The sequence below is a fragment of the Erinaceus europaeus genome, chromosome 17 (assembly GCF_950295315.1).
Source record: "Erinaceus europaeus chromosome 17, mEriEur2.1, whole genome shotgun sequence".
In the NCBI taxonomy this organism is placed as follows: Eukaryota; Metazoa; Chordata; class Mammalia; order Eulipotyphla; family Erinaceidae; genus Erinaceus; species Erinaceus europaeus.
In genome coordinates, this window is record NC_080178.1 from 18134706 (window position 1) to 18143194 (window position 8489).

Genomic DNA, 8489 nt, shown 5'->3' on the forward strand with positions numbered 1-8489 from the left:
CCTACCCTATGATCCAGCAATTCCTCTCCTGGGGATATATCCTAAGGAACCCAACACATCCATCCAAAAAGATCTGTGTACACATATGTTCTTGGCAGCACAATTTGTAATAGCCAAAACCTGGAAGCAACCCAGGTGTCCAACAACAGATGAGTGGCTGAGCAAGTTGTGGTATATATACACTATGGCATACTACTCAGCTGTAAAAAATGGTGACTTCACTGTTTTCAGCCGATCTTGGATGGACCTTGAAAAATTCATGCTAAGTGAAATAAGTCAGAAACGGAAGGATGAGTATGGGATGATCTCACTCTCAGGCAGAAGTTGAAAAACAAGATCAGGAAAAAAAACCCAAAAAAACACAAGTAGAACCTGAAATGGAAATGGCGTATCGCAACAAAGTAAAAGACTCTGGAGTGGGTGGGGAGAATACAGGTCCAAGAAGGATGACAGAGTGGGGGTTGTATTGTTATATGGGAAACTGGGGAATATTATGCATGTATAAACTATTGTATTTACTGTTGAATGTGAATGTAAAACATTAATTTTCCAGTAAAGAAATTAAAAAAAAAAAAAAAAAGCAGAGTAAAGAGGTAGAGAAAGAGGATTCACTTCTTTGCAGGGACAAATGCCAAGTAATCTGCAAACAGTCCATTTCCTAGCCAGCAGCTAGCTAACTGGTTTCTGGTTTGCCCATTCTCTCTCTCCCCTTTTTTTTTTTCTACTGTAACTGCTAATACTGCCTTGAGACCCCTTTACAACAAGGCTGTAGAAAGATTTATAAGTTGTAACTATTTCAAAGATTTATAATTCACCTGGAAAATAAATCTACTGCTGCTGACTTCAGATGGCTATTTTTCCTAAATATATGAATCACTGTAAAGATGAAAAAAAATAACTACAATAAAACAACAAGGGTGACAAAAAGGAATAAATAAATTAAATATTAAAAAATAAATCAATTAACAAATAAAATATTTTCTTTCAAAAAAGTTAAAAAAATAAATAAAACAACTGACTGTTAAGAGCCTTATGTTTTCCTATTGTTTTTTTTTTTTTGTAGTTATTATTGTTATTGATGAAGCCATTGTTGTCGGACAGGACAGAGAGAAATGGAGAGAGGAGGGGAAGACAGAGAGGGGGAGAGAAAGACAGACACCTGCAGACCTGCTTCACCGCCTGTGAAGCGACTCCCCTGCAGATGGGGAGCCAGGGGCTCGAACTGGTATTTTTATGCCGGTCCTTGCGCTTTGCACCACATGCGCTTAACCCGCTGTGCTACCGCCTGACTCCACCTATTGGGTTTTTTTTTGGTTTCTATTTAACCTGGATAGTCCTTCTTTAATTATACGTAATAGTTCCTTGCTACACTTAGACAAATATAGTTTTCCTACGCTGTCATCCATTATAAATTATGAAATATTTTTTCCCAGTGTTAGTTTACTATCTATTGTAAATGCACACAGCCTCAAACTCGAGAAACTTAAAATCATCACTTGGGGGGTGGGCAAGTAGTGCACCAGGTTAAACAAACATATTACCAAATGCAAGGACTTTTTACTTCTTCTTCTTCTAGCGTTTGCCCTTCTTCCGTAGCCAGTCAACAGCGTCAGGTTGAGCCTGATGTAAAGTTTCGAGACCTCCTTTGAATCTGGAGAGGTGGCAGTCGGTGACTATGTGGGTCATAGTCTGTCTGTAGACTTTTTACTAAGGACATATTACCAAGTTCAAGCCCCATGCCCCACCTGCAGGGAGTATATCTTTCTCTTTCTCTCTTTATCTCCCTGTCCTCTCTCACTTTCTCTCTGTTCCGGCAAATTAAAAAAAAGTAGAAAGAGGAAAAATAAAATGGCTGCTGGGAGCAGTGGACTCATTGTGCCAGCACAGAGCCCTAGCCATAACCCTGGTTGCAATAAAAAAACTAAATAAATTAAAAAACTAAATTACCACTTCTCTTGGCTGAAAAGATTACGTGTCAAAAATTGGAAAGGACCCCACAGGGTGACCTAACTGATTTATATAGCAATAGTGAGGGCAGCTGGGGTTGAAGAATCTATTTCTAAGTGGTTTCTTCCCTTATGGGTCTAGTGCATGACGCAGCATGGCTTCTCCTACTAGGTAGATTCCTGATCTTTCAGGGTCTCTGTACAGAACTCTGACTTCTCACAACACATTCAGGATAACTGCATACCCTACATAATAGCTGGCATCCAAGAGGCACTGGAAGGGCAGGTAAGAGCAATACTTGGAAATGACACACCAGCATTTCTTCTTTATTCTCTTAGTTGAAATAGTCAAAGGAGGTGAACTGGCATCACCTTTTGAAGACAATAACCACACCACACTATAGATGCATGAGCTAAAAGATACTGCTGGATGTTGTCATTTTTAGGGAAAAAAAAACACTCTGCCACATTACTTTTTCTTGTGTGTGGTCAAATCATGGCACAGCCCTTCCATTTTTTCCTACTACTTATAAAGTTCTTTACAAATCACTTACTTCAAGTGTTTTGCATTTATAAAAAAATTAGTTTTCGTGGTCCGGAAGGTGGCGCAGTGGATAAAGCGTTGGACTCTGAAGCTTGAGGTCCTGAGTTTAACCCCAGCAGCATATGTACCAGAGTGATGTCTGGTTCTTTCTCTCTCTTCTCCTACTTTCTCATTAATAAATAAAAACCTTAAAAAAATTTTTTTTTCCAAGTTCTCATCTTTAGGTAGAAGAATGGAAGAGGTCAGTATCATTTGCTATTAGTTTCCTCTTCGAGGTCTTTTGTTAGGGCGAAGTAATCAGGTTAAACTATATGACACAAGTAATAGTAGTGGTCTATCATACTGATAAAGCCATTTCACAGCTATCTTCAAATTAATTCCATTATATGCTTAATTAAAAACTAAAATAATGATACCAGATAGAAGAGAAAAAGTTTGCATTTGTGTTATTTTTGAAAAAGAGATGTATTTATTTACAATGAGGAGATGAGAAATAGAGCATCACTCTGGCACATGTGATGCTGGGGATCAAACTCAGGACCGTATACTTCCTTATGCTTAAAGAATTCAACCCTTTCTAAACTATTCTATTTAAAAATTTTTATTAATGAGATGGGAGTGGGGGAGGGGAATCAAAGCATCACGCGGATGTATGTAACACCAGGGATTGATTTTGGGTATTCGTGCATGAAAGTCCAACACTTTATCTGTTGCACAACCTCCCAGGCCACATTATCTTTTAATCTCAATAAAGATTAGCTATGTCTTAATCATAAAAATCAAGTATGTTTACCACTTCTTGGCTGTCTAGCTAAGATCAAATGTAATTATCTGTTCTTATTACTTTAAAAATCATGATTGGGAGTCGGGCTGTAGCGCAGCAGGTTAAGCGCAGGTGGCGCAAAGCACAAGGACCGGCATAAGGATCCCGGTTCGAATCCCGGCTCCCCACCTGCAGGGGAGTCGCTTCACAGGCGGTGAAGCAGGTCTGCAGGTGTCTGTCTTTCTCTCCCCCTCTCTGTCTTCCCCTCCTCTCTCCATCTCTCTCTGTCCTATCCAACAACGACGACAACAACAATAATAACTACAACAATAAAACAACAAGGGCAACAAAAGGGAATAAATAAAATAAAATATTTTTTAAAAATCATGATTAATCATCTTTAAAAAATTAAGAGGGGCCAGGCAGTGGTACACCTGCTTAAGTGCGCACATTACAATGCACAAGGCTTCAAATTCGAGCCTCTGATTCCCACCTTCAAGGGGAAGGTTTCACAAGTGGTGAATTAGGGCTGCAGGTGTCTCTGTGTCTCTTTCCCTCTCTACCTTCTCCTCTCCACTCAATTTCTCTGTCTCTATCCAATAAAAAAATAAATATATTTTAAAACACATTTAAAAAAATCTTCTTTAAAAAATTAAGAGCCCAGAAGAGCAAAGATAATGTGTTCTCTTTTGGGAATACATGTAGGAAGAATTACAAAATAAAATTAATCACTGGTAGGCATAGTAAAAATTAAAATATTTTTCCTGGGAGATGCTGTGCAGATGTCCCCTCAGGCTAGTGCCAGTTCCTCCAAGAGTTAATATGATATTCTTGAAGTGCTCTTCCCAACCAATCCTATCCCCGCTCGTCACTCCCGGTTTTTGCCCTATAAAGCCCTTCTTCTTCAGCCCCTCTCTCTCTCTAGCCCGCTCTCTTGCCCGCTTTTCACTTCGGTGATTAGACGCAGGGAAGGTTGCTGCACCAGGCGACCATTTTGGCTAGCTCCACGTGGGCCGAACCATTGCGCTCTCACCCAACTCTGAGGTGCCAGCGCTAATAAAGAACTGTGTTCCCTCTCGGCTCCGGATCTCCTCTCTCTATATCTCCTCCGCGTTACAGCCCACACACACCTGCACAGTGGCAGCCAGCTACGGCCCTGTGGTCCAGCTCTGGGCCTTCAGGATACAGGCAGGCACAGATCTCACTGTCTCCCAAGATATTTTAATTTATTTTGGTGATTTCACAAAACTAGTAATTTTAAAGAAGACACAAAGCAAGCAAGAACAAGAGACACTGCAGCACCATTCCACCACTTGTGAAGCCCCCCTACCCCCGACACAAACACAGGGGCTCTCATTTGCTGACCCAAGCCTCAAACCTGGGCCCTGGAGCATGGTTAACATGTGGATTCTACCAGGTGCACTCTACCTTCCCACTCTTTCAGACTCTTCTCATCTTAAGGTTGGTTTATTGGATAGAGACAGTCAGAAACTAAAATGGAAGGAGGAGGCAGAAGGGGAAAGAGAAAAGAGAGACACCCGCAGCCCTGCTTCACCACTTGTGAAGCTTCCCCCCTACAAGTGGAAATTGGGGGCTTGACTCCAGGCCCTTGCATATGGTAATGTGCACTCAATCGGGTGTGCCACCACCCACCCCCCTCAGACTCTTCTTATAACATTAAGATTCAAACTTTACCCCATTATGGAAAGACAGAAACAGACTGGGGGTACTGATCAACCTGTCAATCTCCCATGTTCAACAGAGAAGCAATTACAGAAGTCAGAACCTCCAGCTTCTGCATCCCATAAAGAATTTTGGTCCATAATTCTAGAGGGATAAAGAATTGGGAAGCTTCCAATGGAGGGGATGGGACACAGAACTCTGGTGGTGTGAACTATATGGAATTGTACCCCTGTTATTTTACAACCTTGTTAATCCTTATTAAATCACTAATATTTTTTTTTTTGAGAATACAACTTTTTTTTTTAAAAAAACTTTTTTTAAAATTTTATTTATTTTATTTTTGAGAGAGATTCAGAGAGAGAAAGACACAGAGAGAAACATCAGAGCACTGCACAGCTCTGGCTTATTGTGGTGCAGGGGATTGAACCTGGCACTTTGGAGCCTCAGGCATGAGAGCCTCTTTGAATAACCATTATGCTATCTACCCCCGCCCCACTAATAAATTTTTTAATATTCAAACTTTAAAAAAAATTAAAATATTTTTCCTAGGAACCTTATTATTCACCAGCAAAGTGTAGATGAGGGGGGTGGGGCTGGCTGGTGGCACACCTAGTTGAGTGCACATGTTACAATGTGCAAGGATGCGAGTTTGAGCCCCCAGCCCCCACCTGCAGGGGAAAAGCTTTGCGAGTGGTAAAGAAGTGTTGTAGGTGTCTCTCTGTCTATCACCCCTCTCCCTTGATTTCTGGCTGTTTCTATCCAATAAATAAATAAAGATAACTAAATAATAATAATAAAGATGGAATGCTATTGCACTTAGTAGGTTACATACAGTTTCATGTAAATATTATTTTTACTCATACTAGGTAAATAGAAAATTCCCATGACTAACTTTATTGTAGGTATGGACCTTGATTAAATGTGACACAGAACACAACGTATTTCCCGATCCTTTTCCAATTGGCAAATTCATACTCTAAGACTCACTGAGGTCAGGTCAGAAAGGAGCTATTTCCCTGAGGCCTTACTAGCAAGTTAACAAAATTCATTTATGAATCCCACTCACATTCAATAGAAAAATACAAAAAACGAATTCAGCTCTGTTCTTCTCTTCCATTATAGTCTCAAGTGGTCAAATACTAAGGAAATAAAGGGTAGTTATGAAAACTCAGTTCATCACAAAACATGAAACAACTCTGTAAAGATACTTCAAAGTGGTCCAACATAGCAGCAGCAGCATGCTCAGTGTACACTTAAATACCAAGACAAAACAGAACACTCCCTCTATGAACCATTCCCACCCTAGATGTTGATAGCTAGTTTCCAATAAGGTACTGCTGTACCTTATTTTGAATCCCCTACTTCATCAAACCTTCGTGAAAGAAATCTAGAAAGAAGTTTTACTTGTAGAAAAGTTGTAAGATAATATTGCTGTAGCCAGAAGAGGTAGCACAGTGGATAATGAACTGGACTCTGAAGCATGAGGTCCTGAGTACTACAGCTGGCATTGCATATGCCCTCTCCCCTCCTTGCTCTCATGAATAAACATTCTAAAGCTAACATAATATTGCCTGTAAGAAAACGATTACACTTTGGTAGAAATTGTGGCAGAAATGGCAAGATCTGTGTCTGTGCTGGCAGATGGCAGGTATTGACTTACTTGTGTAACTGGGGTGAATCTGAGGTTCTGCTACTTGCAGCTACATGTCAGTATCCAATGTCCCAACTTATCACATTGCCAAAGATCAAACTGTTGTAACTTGTAGCCAAACTGTGTGAACCAAGATTAAAAGAACAAAGTTAAAGGCAAATCTGACAACCACTAAAGAAACTAAGCAATTTCACATCAGATTAGCCCACGGGCCTTGCTCCTGAGAACTAAAGTACTTGCAGCATTATTGCACGTGATAGCTGTCTACAGACAATTACACAACAGTCTCTGGAGGATCCTAAAGACCTAAGAGCACGTCCAAGTTAATAGGGAACATTTCGTGGGCCGGGAGGTGGCCCGTTGGCTAAAGTATTGGATTCTCAAGCTTGAGGTCCCAAGTTCAATCCCCGGCAGCACATGTACCAGGAGTGATGTCTGGTTCTTTCTCTCTCTTCCTATCTTTCTCATTAATAAATAATTTCAAAAAAAAAAAATAGGGAACATTTCATAGGAAGTAACGACCAGAGACAGTGTCAGGAAACAAGAACAAAGTTCTTCAAGTGCAAACAAAAGCAAAGGGGCACACTGACGGACACACTCACAAAGCATGCGATTTTACACACAAATCCTAGACAGGCAACACCCAGGATATGGCTGTGCTTACTTTCAAACGTCTCAATACTTGTATAAATCACTCCAGACCCAAGAAAAAGAGGTCAACCTAACCATATACCGGATTGTGAGCACCAGCGACTACAAGAACAGAGTCCAACACTTTAAGAAAAGGGGGGAGGGGCACGCGATACAAACTACAGCCAATTATGCGCACCCCGAAACATTTAGGCGCCGGGGCACCCAGACATTTAGAGATCGGAAGGCCAGACCACCAGGGTCCTGCAAGCTGAGGCCCCTCCCGGAGTCTGCAGCCCTAAGAGGCACCCTGGGCCCATCTAGAGACAATAGGCTCCGACATTATCCCTTCAGAGCACACGTGCACACCTCCCACCCCACCCCAGGCACACAATTTACAGCCCTTGACAACCTGGGGGCTGTTGGTGCCCTTGTGACCGTACAAAGAGCCCCCTAAATCATCCGAAAGAACAGAGAGCCCAACTACAGCCTCGGAGGCAGCCATCATTCGGCGAAAACAGGCATTTTACGACAACTCCCACAATGCCCTTGGCCTACAACTCCCAGAGTGCACCGGGCGGGGCTGCAGTTAACCCTGTCGTGGCGAAGGGACAGGCGAACCCTGCTCCCCTCCCCCTCCCAACTCCCAATTGTTGCACTTTCCTCCTCACAATCAAACTTTAGGGATTCTTTCAAGCAGTTATAGTAGCGTTATCCCACCGCTTTATTTTATCACACAAACAACTTCAGCTGTCCAGAAAAATTTCTATGACCGAATGCTGTTTGTTTTGTCCTGAGCCACTCCTCATAATGCCAAATGTTTATCACTTAAAGGGCACGTTTAGTTTCACTTAATCTCCTCTTTTTATACTTTCTCTAGCATTTTTCTAAATTATTACAGTCCATACATTTTGGTGTTCAATAAAATTCACTGAAAATCTGTTTCCTAAGTTGTAGGAATCAACCAGAAAGGCTATCCTACAACTGACCACAATATTCTATATCTCCCCATTTTATTAGATAAATTTGGTCAATTATTTTGTCTTAGAAAATTCATTCAAACCCGAATAAATCCTAATAAGAAAAGTTCGCAATGGAAATATATCTTTTGAATTTTTAGTTAATTTTTTTCAAGAGGAAAACCCCTGTCGTACCAACATATTCCACTTTCTCTTTCTCACTATTCATACAAAAAAAAATCAGAAATACTGTATACTAATGTTCTATTCTTTATGACCTTAAAATATCAGTAAATAACAAGTAAAAAAACAT

General features: G+C 40.9%; 1 long non-coding RNA gene across 2 annotated transcripts in view; it reads right to left on the reverse strand.

The window, feature by feature from the left end:
- Positions 1 to 7748, reverse strand: part of LOC132533863 (uncharacterized) — a 31809-nt gene extending 24061 nt beyond the window's left edge. The window contains exons 1-2 of one of the 2 annotated variants that reach the window (XR_009545612.1): positions 7630 to 7748; positions 6597 to 6707 (exon numbers count right to left, since the gene is read on the reverse strand). This is a non-coding gene — a long non-coding RNA (uncharacterized LOC132533863). Of the gene's footprint in view, positions 1 to 6596; positions 6708 to 7251; positions 7586 to 7629 lie in introns of those variants that run through there. The other variant, XR_009545611.1, reaches the window with a different exon arrangement.
- Between the last annotated feature and the right edge of the window lie 741 nt (positions 7749 to 8489).